The sequence below is a fragment of the Dipodomys merriami genome, unplaced genomic scaffold, assembly GCF_024711535.1.
Source record: "Dipodomys merriami isolate MVZ:Mamm:240054 unplaced genomic scaffold, mDipMer1.0.p SCAF_1689, whole genome shotgun sequence".
Classification (NCBI taxonomy): domain Eukaryota; kingdom Metazoa; phylum Chordata; class Mammalia; order Rodentia; family Heteromyidae; genus Dipodomys; species Dipodomys merriami.
Genome location: NW_027203036.1, coordinates 69,286 through 85,277, shown reverse-complemented (window position 1 = coordinate 85,277; position 15,992 = coordinate 69,286). Strand labels below are relative to the sequence as shown.

At 39.4% G+C, this 15,992-nt stretch overlaps 1 long non-coding RNA gene across 4 annotated transcripts in view; it reads left to right on the top strand.

Annotated features, from left to right (window-relative positions):
* The window catches only part of LOC138828940 (uncharacterized), a 31,729-nt gene extending 27,879 nt beyond the window's left edge, over positions 1–3,850 (top strand). For all 4 annotated transcript variants that reach the window (XR_011372432.1, XR_011372433.1, XR_011372431.1 and 1 more), the window contains one exon: positions 3,386–3,850. This is a non-coding gene — a long non-coding RNA (uncharacterized lncRNA). The remainder of the gene's footprint in view (positions 1–3,385) is intronic.
* The last annotated feature ends 12,142 nt before the right edge of the window (positions 3,851–15,992 follow it).

Genomic DNA, 15,992 nt, shown 5'->3' with positions numbered 1-15,992 from the left:
GGACACACCAGCTTACACCCAGTCACTACTCAGAATGTGATGTCAAAGCTACTCCTGGTAATAGATGACAAGGCTGTTTAAGTCAGAATAAGATCACAGCAGAATGCACTACGATATCTTTTTGCTCCTCTGATTTAACAGCTTCTAAGCTAGTGTTTCCTGGCTTCCTATCCTTGTGGCGTAGTATGAGAGCCATCTAGGTTGTTGCAATGCATCAGCCAGGAGAAGGGTGTCTATAGTCAGAGTATGACACAAAAAATAGCATCTGTGGTGAGGTTAGACTTGGTGTTGGATTATAATTAAGCTATTTCTGCAAAGCTGGGAAGCATGGAAATGGACTGCCATTGTGAAATGGACATGGGATAATTTAGGAGACAACAAGGATCTGAGTAGCTCTCACCTGTAATCCTAGCTACTCAGGATGCTGTGATCTGAGTACTGAGGTTCAGAGACAACCTAGGCACAAATATCAGATAGTTTCTTTCTTCCAATTAACTAGCAAAAACGAACTAGAGCTGTGGCTGAAGTACTAGCCATAAGAAAAAGAGCTAAGGGTCAGCACTGAGCACATGCTAGCATGAAAAAAATGAGAAAGACATAAGAAGGGAAATTACAAGAAACTTACTGTGAACAATTAGACCTCTAATTATCTTTCTTTTTATTAGCAAGTATTGGTTGTACAAGAAGGAGGTTGTGACGTTCCCATACATGGATACAATGTATCACAGTCATACCCACTCCATCACCTACCCAGTCTTATTTCCAGTTAACACTAAAAAGCCAGAAGCAGTGAGGTAGCTCAAGTGGAAGAGTCCCAGCCTTGAGCAAAAAACTGAAGTGACATTACCAGGTTCTGAGTTGAAGCCCTAGTACAAGGACCACCACACCCAACAAAAATAAAATATTCCATGGGAATGAATGTAGATCTTGTAACATACAACTACAGAAAATAGTAATGTCTGGCATTGAGCTCCCTTAAATTATAAATAACATGAGGAAACAAAGGTCCAAAGTCTTTTTGAATAGCATTTTATTTTCTGAGGATAACAGAATAACAAGACATTGTTATTGTCTGTTCTGTCACATGGTGTTAGATATAAGTATGAGATACTCTGCAGGAAGAACCTCTGTGCAACTTCTGAGGAAACAGAAGTTGGCTGTTCTTTTAAGGGTGAAGGAAATACTTTGTATCTTTTGATGGCGGTGAATCTATGGGAAATCATCAACCTATTAAAAACTAGATATAGTTATAGAATTATATCATCTTATATTAAGAAAGGTCATTAAAGGCACTTTAAAACTAAACAAAGAGGGGCTGGGAAGGTGTCTGAATGGTAGAGTGCTTGCCTCACATGCATGAGGCCCTGGGTTCAATTCCTCAGAACCACATAAGCAGAAAAGCAGAAAGTGGTACTGTGGCTCAAGTGGTAGAGCACTAGCCTTGAGCTGAAAAGCTGAGGGACAGCTCCCAGGCCCTTTGTTCAGACCCCATGGCCAACAAAATACATACATGCATACATACATACATACTTACATAAACTAAGAATAAGAACTTTAAAAGAGTATATTAATAGAAATTGAATATAACTTAAATAGCAATCTACAAATTTATACTGTTAAATTCATTGAGTACTTAAAAAATGGGGAAATTCAATTCTTTCCCATAATAGATTGTTAACTGAAAAATATAATTTGAGTGAGGGAATTTTGTGTACATGCCTATTACATATCATCTAATAGAAATGCCATGTAAGCCAGAACACAGAAGCCTCCCACAGAACATAGTGCTGTCTGAAAATGAACTCATGGAAAAATGGTACAAAACCTTGTTCAGAAGTCATACTAAAATTTTTCTGTGTATATGCTGATCCTGGGGTTAGAACTGAGGGCTTGGATGCTGTCTTTGAGCTAATTTTGCTCAAGACTAGTGCTGTGCCACTTGAGTCACAGCACCACTTCCAGGAGTGTTTTAGTAGTTTTTTGGAGATGAGTCTCATGGACTTTCTTTCATGGGCTGGCTTCAAACATTGGTCTTCAGATCTCCACCTCCTGAGCAGCTAAGGCTATAGGCATGATCCAGCAGTGCTGGGCTCCAAACTGACAATTTTCTCTCAAGAAATATCATTTCACACTGAAATAGTGAATCCAAATAGCTCATAATGGAACAAGGAATAATATTTCCACAGCAACCTATAGTGGATCTATTCGCATATACTGTGACAGATACCAAATGTTCCCAAATCAAATCTACCCTAACCATTTTTCTCTCATAGACCCTTCTTAAAGCAATTTCAGCAGGTTTTGTTAGTTTGTTTTGTGCTTATTCTAGGTCTTGAACTCGGGGCCTGAGTACCATATCTATGCTCCTTTTGCTTAATCTTAGCATGCTACCACATGAGCTACAACCCATTTCCTTTCTTTTGGTAGTTTTTTGGAGATGAAACTCACTGATTTTTCCTGCTGACAAGCTTCTGAATAGATGGGATTAAAGTTGTGAGCCACTTTCCCCCACCTTCATTGTTTACTTTTGTAGGAGCACATAAAGTACTTCCACCACATTTGTCCATTTGCCCTTCCCCTCACAATGCTACCCCCACCAAAAACCTTATAATAGCTTTCTTAATCCCTTGATTAAAGTAAACTAAGCAAAGAGACAATTAAAAATGATATGCTATGTCTTAGGTTGCCTTGATCTTAGCAGAGTATCACTTCAAGTTAAAAACTGATTAACAAAAATTAAAGAAAAATACCGAGGAGACTCAAAATTGAACAAAGTAAATCCTAATCTTCAAGTTTCAGGTCTCCAAGTAAAAGGAAAGCAGAAAATGTTGTTGCGAGTTCCAGGTAACCAGTGAGGCTTGATAGTCAAATGTGATGTGTGATCCTGAAGTCTGAGGGGAGGATGAGCAGTACTAATGTATAAGTGTTTAAAATCCCTCACTTCAATGGTTATGCTGGGGTGAAGTTGAGAATGTCCTTGTTCAAGGTTTTGGGTATCATCATATTTATGACTTCATGAAATCCCATAACATCATGATGCCTCTTCCTGAAAATTCATTGAGTAATCCTAGCTACTCAGAAGGCTGAGATCTGAGCATCATGGTTTAGTTATCTCCAATTAATCACCAAAAAGATGGAAGTGGAACTGCAGCTCAAGTGGAAAATCACTAACCTTGAGGGGGAAAAAAAGCAAACAAGAACAGATTCTAAGCCCTGAGTTCAAGCCCTAGGAGTGGGAGTGGGGGGAGTTTGATTGAGAAGGAAGACAAAAGACAGTCAAAGCCAAGAGTAAAGTAGGTCCTAAAAGTTCAGAGATTACAACCTAGAATGCCTTTAACCAAGGATGCTTGTCTTAGTTGGGTTTTTCTTATTGTGATTTTTATAGGCAAACAGCATTGAATTGGAGAAAAAAATAGCTTTCTCAACCTAAACCAAATGTCAAAATGAAGAAAAAGCCTATCTTGTGCAAGCCTATAAAGCAGGAGTTACTGGAGGGGAATGAAGAAAGCCTAAAGAAGAGCTCAGCATCCCAGAGAATGGTGTGTCAGACCAGGAAGGCAAAGAGGAGGACCAGGAGCCAGAATCATCATGTGACTTCAACTCTGTGGATATGTGCAGAGTCATGTGTTCACTCACTAACTCTTAGGATTTTGTCATGGCTAGGACACTAAACTCGCTCCTTACTCAAATTTTCCCTTTCATCTGCTTGATCTCAAAACTTCTTAACTTGGGTGGCATTTTTTGTGCTTTTGAAATTTTTATTATTTCTCAAAAACAGCCTTTGAAGTGTTAAAAAGACATCTGGGTGAATAAAGTGGAAATTTTCGAGTTTTGTAAAAAAAAAAATTAATGAACTGAGGCAGTTGGAAGACCATGGGAAGAGGTGTAATAAGAATAGTCTCTTCCGTGGGAAAAGTCTCAACAGTTTTACCTTCAGCTCCATCTATAAGAAACCATTAACATTCTCTATTAGTAGAGTTATTATTTGTATAATTAAATTTGGAATTGGCACTTGATGATCCAAATATTAAGTACCAAGTCCACTGAGCAAAGTTTAGGTTGTCTGATATAAAGTTGAAGAGCCTACAAGTTTAAATTTTTCTTTAATATAATAAGTAACAGACTATTTTTCAAAATCTACTTGGTATGGCGAACTTGAATTGCTAGGCCTGGTAATACTTTTCATTGTAGGAACAACTAGTTTTTCTACATAGCTCTTACCCTATACCCTGATGCCCTACTCTGTTTTGTTAGCCTTGTCCAATACTTTGGGATGTAATCCTTTGGTTTATTTTTATCATTCTAAAGCTAGTCTCTATCATCATAGATATATCAGAATTGGCATGTTGGTCTAAATATCTGGGAATAAATCTATTTCTTCCACTGTTCTCCCCACAGACATCTTTAGGTAGAAAAATGTTGTTTCCTGCTCTTTGCCTTAGCACCATCTTCCTAGAAAAAACAGCACCATGAGAGCCAAGTAGAGGAAGCGAATGCGCAGGCTGAAGGGCAAAAGAAGAAAGAGGAGGCAGAGGTCTAAGTAAACCAGTTTGTGCATCCATCGAGGCCAGAGGAGCAGGAGGAATAAGGAATGCCATAGGCTGGGATGCTGAGATGTTGGACTGCATGCCGCTGTGATTTCCCAGTGGATCCAGAACTTTCATTGCCAAGATCATCTCTGAAAGACACACCTTGCTCATAACCAAGCATCCCCTGATGGTCCTGTGCCCCGGACCTGTGACATTCTGGACTAGTTCTGTTCATAGTTGTGGCCAAGTGTGACACATGTACAATAAACCATCTCTTTTGCTGTTGCAAGAAAAAAAAAGGAAAGAAAAATGTTGTTTCCTTATTGAAAATTCACCCATTTCAAATATTTTGTGAAAGTTTCTTTTTTGTTTATTGTTTTTTGGATTTTGTTTTGTGTTTTGTCAGTCATGGGACTTTAATTCTGGGCCTAAGCACCGTCCCTCGTTCTTCAGCTCAAGGCTAGCACTCTACCACTTGAGCCACAGTGCCACTTCTGGTTTTCTGAGTAGTTTATTGAGATAAGAGTCTCAGGGACTTTCCTGCCTGGGCTGGCTTTGAACCATGATCCTCAGATCTCAACCTCTTGAGTAGCTAGGATTGCAGGCTTGAGCCACCGGTATCTGGCTGGAAGATTTTTATATGTGGATTTATGGAGGGTTGTATTTGTTTTCTACTTTTCAAACCCTTATTTAATGACCATTATTTTGGTTTTGAGCAATTTTATTATTTTAATTTGGGACATTGCTTTATTTTGTTTTGTTTTTGCCCATAATGGTATTTGAAATCAGGGTCTCATACTCACCTTACTTGAACCACTGCTCAAGTCCAGCTCTTTGCTTGTTGAAGATGGAGTTGCAGACTTTTCTGCCTGGCCTGGCTTTGAATCACCATTCTCCAGATCTTAGCCTCCTAATTGAATTTTATGTGTTCAATAGTGTGGAATGTAAGCCAGGCATGGGAAGCTAACAACTATAATCCTAGCTACTCAGGAGACTGAGATGTGAAGCCAATCCCAAACATAAAAGTACGTAAGTCTCTCAACTCTAACAAACTTCTCAGAAAAGGCTAGAAGTGGTGCCATGGCTCAGGTGGTAGAATGCTAGCTTTGAGCAGAAGAAGCTCAAGACAGCACCTAATCCCTGAGTTCAAGCCTCTGCCTGTTGGGGTAGGGAGCAGAAGATTGGGTTTCAAACAGTCAATTGGAAACTCTTCTTCCCAACATTTCATGATCAGTCTTCCCTCTCTTCCTTCATAAAGGCCACAGTACTACATGTTTTCTACCAGAGTCATAGAAACTGGTAATATTAAGTGCTTTTTGTTTTACATTCAATTCACTTTGGAACTTTAAAAAACTTCTATAACTTATAATAAAGATTTATACTACTGAAAATTAACTGATTTTTTGAAAAGCATACAAAAAAATCTTTGTCAAGGGTCCCAGTGAATACTAAGGAACATTATTGGGAAATTTTTACTTGGTTGCTTGTCTGTTGCATCATTTAAACACATGTGGAATTTGGGGTTTTTCAACATTTTACCACCAAATCTTCAACAAACTACGTTGCCTCATTGGATTTTGCTTCAAAAGTTATAAAATATTTTGACATGTTTTTGGTTTGGTCTTTTGGGGATTTTGGCTTTTGGAGTGGTAGTTGGCAAGTACGTAGGCTTGAACGGAGGTCTGGTATCTTGCTTAGATTATTGTGCTCAATGCAGTCACTGTGTCATTTAAGTCACATTTCCACTTCTGGCTTTTTGCTACTTAATTGAAATAAGAATCTTGAGGATTTGTTTCCTTGGGTTGGCATCAAACTGTGATCTTCAGATCCCACCTTCATGAGCAGCTGAAATTACAAGAATGAGCCAAACCCTGGATATATTGTACTACCTATAAAACCAAAAGATGGACAAAATTCTGAAGCAAGTGTGTATGATATGTATTTTACATAATTATATAGACAAATATAATCATGTAAGTGTGTGTGTGTGTGTGTGTGTGGGTGGGTGTGGGTGTGGGTGTGTGTGTGTGTGATTTTAAATGTGTAGAGGGAAATGAAGATGTATTGAGGAAAGATTTCACCTAGCGTTTTTCACAGACTGGGCTACAATACATTCATCATCCCATCCATCTGCATCCTTCCCTAAGATATGCACATCCTCTGGTGGTATCATGGTTATTTTTTGTGTGTGAGAGCCACTACCGAGGCTTGGATTCAGGGCCTGGATGGTGTCCCTTAACTTTTGTTGTTGTTGCAAGGCTGGTAGTCTGCCTTTTGAACCACAGCTCAGCTTTCTGTCTTTTGCTGGTTAATTGGAGGTAAGGGTCTTTTTGCATGGGTTGGCTTTGAACTGGGATCCTAAGATCTCAGCCTTCTGAGTAGCTAGGATTACAGGCCTGAGCCTCCAGTGTCTAGCTTTTCATTATTACTTTTACAACCTACATACTCATACACATCCCTTGCATCCAAAAATCTGACAGTTCAGGCTAACTGACAAGATGTGAGGAAAGATGGCTGAGTGGATAAGTTTCCAAATGGGCATCTAGCCATATTAATATCATTTTGGTAGGTAACTTACCCTTTAGTGAGCACATATTTCCTCTTTCACTCTTTCTTTAGAAGTCAGTGAAATGTTTTTGATATATCTTTCAAATATTATCTCCCAAACAGGAGATAATATTTTAATATATTTGACAATATTTCAGATGAGGGGTCTTGGTTGTCTGGAGCTCTGTGGGAAGAAGGCATCCAGCTGGGCTGTAGGCACAGAGTTGATGTTTTCTATCTGCTGGTTGCAGAGAAAAAGGTTTTCTTCCTGGGAAGGCTTTGAATCCAAACCCTCTGCTTTCAGGCTTCTGAGGATTACAAGCATAAAGCACCACCAACTGGCTCATTTTAGAAGCCTTAGTTGCTTTTCATTCATCCCTTTTTTCCTGCAAGGTTGATCTAGGCAACCTGGTTGTACCTCATGATAAAGTGATTTTTATAATACTTTGCCTCTGCCATTTCTGAAACTTATTTCCTCAGTACTGGGTATATGAAGTTGATCTAAACCCAGTAACATTTTCCTTCTGAGATGTTAGGTAGCTTATTTAAATCATTTATCCTTTGCTTTGGCAAAGCAATCAAGATGTTTCTGTAAAACCCAATTTCATGAGAGTATTATAGTTAGAAATTATCATATGCACTCTTCAGTATAGTCTATGCTTTATTTTATTGATTTATTGATTTATTTATTTAGGTCAGTCGTGGCGCTTGAACTCTGGGCCTAAGCCCTTTCCTTCAGCTCTTCAGCTCAAGGCTAGTGCTCCACCACTTGAGCTACAGCACCACTTCCAGTTTTCTGATGGTTTACTGGAGATTAGAGTTTCACGGAGTTTCCTGCCCAGGCTGGTTTTAAACCATGAGCCTCAGATCTCAGCCTCCTAAATAGCTAGGATTACAGGCGTGAGCCACAAGTGCCCGGCAGTCTCTGCTTTTATAAACTTATAAGACTGGTTGGAAGAATGATGATTGTTGAATTAATTTAGTAACTATTCTATAGATTTTATTCCTTAAGGCTTATTAACTCAAAAAGGGATTAAATACATTCAGAATAGTGGAATGTGGCAACTACTGATTTGATGTATGTGGACAAATGATCAGATTTCTTATGATTACTAAAAAGATTTCTTCAAATTTCCAGTGGTAGGCTGCTGTGCTAACTTGGAGGAGACAGTGGTGATGCTGGAGCTCTGAAAACTGGCTATGAAGCAGAATTTCAGAGGAGAGCATTTGCTAAGGATATAATTTCCAAGGCTCATACCAAATATATTGAACTAGATTGCCCAATGATGAACAACGGGTCATATTTTGTTTGTTGGTTTGTCTTGTGAAAATTTAAATTTTGAGCCTGGGTACTGTCCCTTAGGTTTTTTTTTTGTTCTGAGCTAATGTTCTACCTCTTGAACCACAGCGTCACTTCCAGATTTTTGGTGGTTAATTGAAAGTCAGTCTTACCAAATTTCCTCTTTGGGCTTGTTTCAAACCTCATCCTCAGATATTGGCCTTGGGGGTAGTTAGGATTCCAGGTATGAGCCACCAGTACCCGGCTAGCATCACATTTTAAAAGTATTCTCTAGGTTAGTCTGGTGTGTCTGGTTACAATTTGAGAACATTGGTTCCGGTGGGTCATGTCAGATTTAGAGTAAAATCAGAACTTTTCTTCCTGTAACAAGTAGCACACAATATCTAATTTATTCCTGTCTTCATCTCTGATCTCTTTCTTCTTCATTGTACCAGTCCTTCCTTGTTCCATGAACCTCAGCATGTCAGTGCTGTCTTCCTTTTCTTAAACAAGTCAGGTCCGTTCCCACCATGGGGGATGTACTTGCTGTTCTTGCTACCTGGAACATCTGCTCCTAGAAAATTGCATGGATGATGGCCTTGCTTTCAGATCAAATGTCCCCTCCTCGGGGATGTCTCTGCCTATCCCCACTGTGAAGTTGTACCCACAATACCACCAATGTCATGCCTCTGATTTATAGAAATTGTCATTATGATTTCTGGTTTTCTTCTCAGCATGAAATAGGCATGGAGGCAGCCACATTCACTTCTGTTTCTCCAACCCCTAGTGCCTGGTCTTTAGTGCTCAGGAGCCTTAGCATGGGAATAAGCCTGTTCCAGCTCAAGTAATCCTAGCTACCAGTCAGGACAGCTCATCAAGCTGTAGCCTGGTGTCTAGCAGTCATTTCCTCTCATCCTTTGTGCTCTCTGTGTAGCTGAGTCCACCTGATGGCCAGATCAGTGCCTGAAACCTATCTGCTGCCATGGCAAAAGTATCTGTGATGTCATAGAAGTTATGGCCATTGTTTTGTGAAGCTGTGAGGACACCCACCCCCACAAAAGGTCACCCAGACAGGGATCTCCCATGCCCAGAAGTACATTAAAAAGTTCAGCAACCAAACCATCCCTCACCCCCTGATGCACTCAGTGTGTTTCCATTTCTTTAAAAAAAAAAAAAAGAAAAAGAAAAGAAAAAATCAAGACATGCCTTTGATGATTTGTCACAGAATTATTGAAACATAATATATAATTTTATATGAGTATTTGTTAGACTTTGTCCATCTCTGGAGCCATTGGAATATTTATATGTGTTTGCAGCTTGGGAACAATAATAATCTTTAATTCAGTATAGTCAGAGACTATAGTTCAGAAGGCTCTTTTGAGACTCTTTTGGAGAGAATGCTAACTTTCCATCTACAGGTGGCCATCTTGGTACAGGAATTGAGTAGATTATCATAGGATAAGAAGCTTGTCCTTATTTCTACTGACTTTTCTCTGGGGTCAGGGAGGGTGATCCAACGGCATATGTGTCTTTGCTATCCTGGAGGGGCCCAGACTTCCTCTCAAAGTCTAATGCCATGATGGTAAAAGAGGCTAAAACTCAGAACCCACCTTCCTATACAACTAGGATTATAGGCCTGAACCTTGTACATACAACTCATAGCCCTTTTTTGGGACATAATGTGGTCAACTTAATTATATTCACTTCATACATAGATGCACAAATGTATATACACATGTATTTATTCATCTATTAATAAACAGTATTATATCCACACACAAATATATATTTATATAATTATAATCAAAGTTATATCACCACTTTCTCCAATAATTTTTACATTGGTTTGTGAAAAAATACCCTTGAGACTAAAAATGTTAAATGCTCTCATAGTTTGAAAAAATCATATTCAGTCTTATATAATATATTATATATAATATAGTGTAAAGAATATAACATGTATTTACATATAACTAATTTAATTATGGATTTCCTTCCCAATTAATTACAGAACCATTTAGACAATGATAATTGTCTAAATCTAAATCTATTTTACTGTTGTCAGGAAATACATTATTATAATAAGGCTTGCAAAATTCACAGTGGTGAGTTACAAAGCCTCAATAATTAAAATATACAACTAGGATGATAGAAATAAAATAATAGAAAAAGGAAGAATGGGAAATTGTGGGAAGGAAAAAACCTCCACAACCCAAACCTCCACAACCCATGCATTTTTTTTCCCAAAATCTTTAGAGACTTAATATATTGGAATCAACACTTACAGGCACTACCCAAACAGAAAACAATCACAAATTTAGAATTCAGCTATTCTAGTCTCAATCCATGCCTTCTCTCAGACAAGCAAGTATTCATCATCAATCTCCTTTTTAAAACAATTCATGTGTATGAGTCTTCTCCATTAACAATTTGATATACCAGAATTTGTTCAGAGTAGGTACTTGTGGCTCACACCTGTACTCCTAGCTACTCAAGACTGACATGGAAGGAAAACATTTGGCTTGTCATTCTTTAATGACAGCAGGGAAGCTCAGATGTGTTTAGTATGTAAAAGACCCTTAGGTCATTACTCAGAAGCATAATAAAGAAATGGAAAGGAAGAAAAAGGGAAGAAATATATGTATATGTTACATTGGGTAGGTTTGTGTACATATGTGTCTGTCTATATGTACATAGGCATACATAACCTTTAAAATGTGTATTGTATTGAATGTTTCCATTTTAATCCCCCTTTCTATCCTCTCCCTGCCCTGTACCTGCCATTACTTCTGATTTCACTGTTAGTTCCCTACTTTTGTCCATCTGGAGTCTGTCCATACTGCTTTTCTGGTGGACTTCTTGACATCAATCATTCATTTTCCTAAATTTTACAGATCTGACATGCAATGTAACTATTTTAGAAATGATAGTGAGGGACAACTTCAAAAAATCAATTTCAGAGAGTTCCGGGAAGATGGCGGAGGAGAAGCTGGAATCTGAACAAGCTCTCGCATAGAAAGCAGCTTTAGAGTTCCAGTGAACAGTCCTAAGCCAGAGAATCACACCAAGTGTGCCATCACAGGACAGAGAGTTAGACAAGAGAGGGGAAGCCAAGGCAAAAAGAAGCACCCGAGTGGTCGCCAGCAGCCGCCACGGCGGCGGCGGCGGCGGCAGGGTCGCAAGCGGCAGAGACCACAGCCGGGGGCCATACCTGAGCGCTCACACAGAGAGTCCGGGACGAAGGAGCCAGACGCAGCGGCCGAGCGGATTCTACTCAACACCAGCAAGAACCAACAAAGAGCGGACATCTTCACCCTGCAGCTTGCAGACCAGAGACGTCCCAGGATCCAAGACTCGGCACCAGAGACGACCCAGGATCCAAGACTCGGCGTGAGTACAAGCCCGACATCCTCACTCCTCAGGGAGCAGAGGAAGGAAGGCCACCCCTCCCCCCCCAGCACCGGTGATCTCCATCTTGGATACCGACAAAGCTCGGAGGAGCTGCTAGCTCCAGCTCAGGCCTTGGAATAAAATGAGTCATTTAGCAAGCAGGTCACAAGAACTTAACTGCGAAGTGACCTGCCAGACTCAGCTCCATCCAGGGAAAAGTCACCCAGCTCAGGCGCCAGCCATCAGAGTGCCTAGCGTCACTGGGTAACCAGAGCCAGAGGCTGCCCCTCCCTCTAGCAGCCACCACAATCAATTGAAAAACAGAAACCCTGAGAATGGCTCCAGGCTGGGCACTGTGAGCTTTATCACAAAATAGCCCCAGGGAAAAGCTATTGTTTGTTGAAAGGCCTCAACTCTACCCAGAACCTAGCCTCATCACCACATCCCCCTCTTTTGTGACTCTCAAAGCAGACCACCCTCCCAGAAAACTAACCTGGGAGGGGGATCTCAAAATCTTGGGTAAAGCAGAGCATTTTTCTGCCTCTTCCAACCAACCGACTTAAGAAACCAATCAAGCCACAGGACCTCAAGCTGACCAGAGACTCCAACAAGAGACTGGTTGCAGACAAAAGGGAGATACAGGATTCTTCCCACTCCTCCCCCCCCCAAAAAAAAATCAAAAGACTTTTTTTTATTCTTCTTCTTCTTCTTTTCTTTTTTTTGCTTGTTTTTTGTTTTTTGTTACCTTATATATATATATATATATGTATATAAATTTTTTTCCCTTCTAAAACTTTTATTAATCTTTAATTTTTGCCTCTTCTGAAAAAATAATTGTTTTCCAGTAACTTTTTTTTTCTCATCTTATAATTTTTATTTCAGAATTACGTGAATGAGAGTTTTCCTTTCTTTTCTTGTCTTCTTTCTCTTTTTCTTTCTTTCTTAATTATCTTTTAGTTTTTTGTCTAGCTCTACTGAACTTCTGATCTTTTCTTCTCCCTTAAAGCTTTTCACATCTCCTCTATGTCCCTCCCCTTCTCTGAACATATTCACATTCCTCTCTAAATAGACGGTCTTTTAACCTCTATAATAACATTAATTTTTACGTTTCTATTCTTTTTCTGGTCTCTCTTTATTCCCCTTTCCATCTCTTCTTTTTCTCTCTCTCTCTACTTGCATCCTACCCAACCCATTTCCTGCATTGTGATTAGGACATAGTTAACTCTCCCTGTGCCTCCCCACACCAATCTATTCCTATTTTTTACCCACATCTCTCCCTAATCCTAATAATTTCTGGTTTTCCAAATTCTTTTCTGCTGTTCGAAGTCCTTTAACATATAGTCGTTTGATGTTGAATAGATGTATCTGTTGAACTAGATTGTATCTGTAGACTATTGACTGTACAAATGCAAACTTTGGTTGATAGTTGCCTTAAGATAGTGTTCTAGCACAAAACTGGTGCAATCTTTATCTCAAATGGGCCGAGTAAGCCGGAAAAACACAAGAAAAATGGCAAACTCGGGTATCTCAATTCCCAACCTTGATAATCAGGGATTAGAACAGATAAAGAATAATCCAGAGGAGAGTTCCCAAATAGCTCTACAAACACTAATAGCAAACATGATAAATGAGAAGTTTGACAATGTACAAAGGACTCTGTATGAGCGTGATAGGGAGAGAGAGGAGGCATCCCAGAAGTTTATACAGGAATATCATAAGCGTGAGGAAGCTTCTCAAAAACTGATACAGGATTTGCGTGAACAACTTGAGAATACTCAAAGAGAAAGGGAGGAATGGCGTGAGCAGGCAGAGAACACTCAAAGAGAACTGCAGGAATCCCACAGAAGGGAGGAAACTAATCAAAGAGTAATTCACGAATTAAGAGACCAGGTAGAGAATACGCAAAGATCACTAAAGACATTCATGGAATCCATTAACAAAGAGCTGAAGGAAGTCAGGGAGACCACAAAGGGAATGCTGAATGGAACCCAACAGAAGGAATGGGAGTCCAAAGAAACCATAACCAATCAACTAAGTGATTTGAGAACAAACACTGAACACCAAATTAAGGAAGTAAAGAAATTCATACAAGACCTAAAACAGAGCTTCAACAAAGAACTTGAAGCCATCAAAGCTGACCAATTAGAAGGAAAAGAGATTAAAAACAAAGTAGAGAGTCTTGACAGCAGGTTAGACCATGCAGAAGATCGAATCTCAGGGATTGAAGACAGCCTAGATATTATAGAGAAAGAACATACAACCATCCAAGACAAGTCCAAGAAATATGATAGGTCTATCCAACACCTGGAGGACACCATCAGAAGGCCCAATCTAAGGATAATGGGTGTAGAGGAGCACCTAGAAACAGAAGTTAATGGTCTAGGAAATTTGTTTAACAGGATCCTAGCAGAGAACTTCCCAAACATACAAAAAGATAGGCCTATTCAGATACAAGAAGCTTTTAGAACCCCAAATAGACCAGACCAGAATAGGACATCCCACCGTCACATTATAATCCACACAGGATCAACCCAGACCAAGGAAAAGATCCTTAAAGCTGTCAAGGAGAAAAGGTTAATCACCTATAAAGGGAAACCAATTAGAATTACCTCAGATTTCTCAGCAGAGACAATCAAAGCAAGAAGAGCCTGGAATGACGTATGCCATGCCCTAAAAACAAACAACTATCAACCAAGAATACTGTACCCAGCTAAACTCTCCTTCATAACTGAAGGCCAAATAAAAACCTTCCATAGCAAAGAAAAATGGAAACAATACATCTCCACCAAACCAGCCCTGCAAAAGATTCTTAAAGATGTCCTACACATAGAAAACCAACAAGAACGCAACAAAGGCCAAGAAACTGCACCCAAACTGAGAATCCAAGAACCTTAGGAAGAACGCAGTTTTCACAGCCCCCAAGAAGGTGGATAACATGGCAGGAACTCCCAAATACCTCTCAGTCCTATCTCTTAACGTTAACGGACTGAACTCTCCAATTAAGCGACATAGACTGTCTAGTTGGATTAAAAAACAAGACCCTTCTATCTGCTGCCTGCAGGAGTCACATCTTGCCCGTAAAAACAAACATATTTTCAAGGTTAAAGGCTGGAACAAAATCTACCAAGCAAACGGCCCTCATAAACAGGCGGGAGTTGCAATCCTAATATCAGATAAAATAGACTTCAAATTAAAATTCCTGAGAAGAGATAGAGAAGGTCGCTACATACTAATTAAAGGATTTCTCCTTCAGGAGGATATTACAATTCTCAATATCTATTCGCCAAACAATGGAGCACCCAAATTTATCAAAGAAACACTACTTTCCCTCAAATCCCAGATAGATCCAAAGACATTAATCGTTGGGGATTTTAACACACCACTCTCCCCACTAGATAGATCAACTCGGCAAAAACTCAACAGAGAAACCGCAGATCTAAACAGCTGCATAGATCAACTAGACTTAACAGACATTTACCGAACATTTCACCCAGCAGCATCAGAATACACGTTCTTCTCAGCAGCACATGGAACGTTTTCTAAAATAGACCACATTTTAGGCCACAAAGCAAACTTGTCTAAATTCAGAAACATTGAAGTTATACCTTGCATTCTCTCTGACCACAAGGGAATAAAATTAGAACTCAACACCAAAAGCCACCAAAGAAAGTCCGGTATCACATGGAGGCTGAACAACACACTGCTGAATCATGAGTGGGTCATGGAAGAGATTAGAAAGGAAATTCAAATGTTCATGCTATTCAACAAAAATGAACACACAAATTACCAGCTCCTCTGGGACACAGCAAAGGCAGTACTCAGAGGCAAGTTTATAGCTCTGAGCTCCTACATCAACAAATTGGAGAGATCGGAAACTAACAATTTAATGACACATCTAAACCTCCTTGAAAAAGAGCAGCAAGATAAACCCCAATCCAGTAGACGGAAAGAAATAATCAAAATTAAATCAGAATTAAATGAATTAGAATCCAAAAAAACTATAGAAAGAATCAAGAAAACAAAGAGTTGGTTCTTCGAAAAACTTAACAAAATTGACAGACCCTTAGCAAACCTTATCAGAAAAAGGAGAGAGCACACCCAAATTAATAAACTCAGAGATGAGAATGGAAACATCACCACGGAAACAACCAAGATTCAGAACATTATAAGGGAATACTTCTCAAAACTTTATGCTAATAAGTTTGAGAACTTGACAGAAATGGACCTTTTCCTAGCAAATATTGACA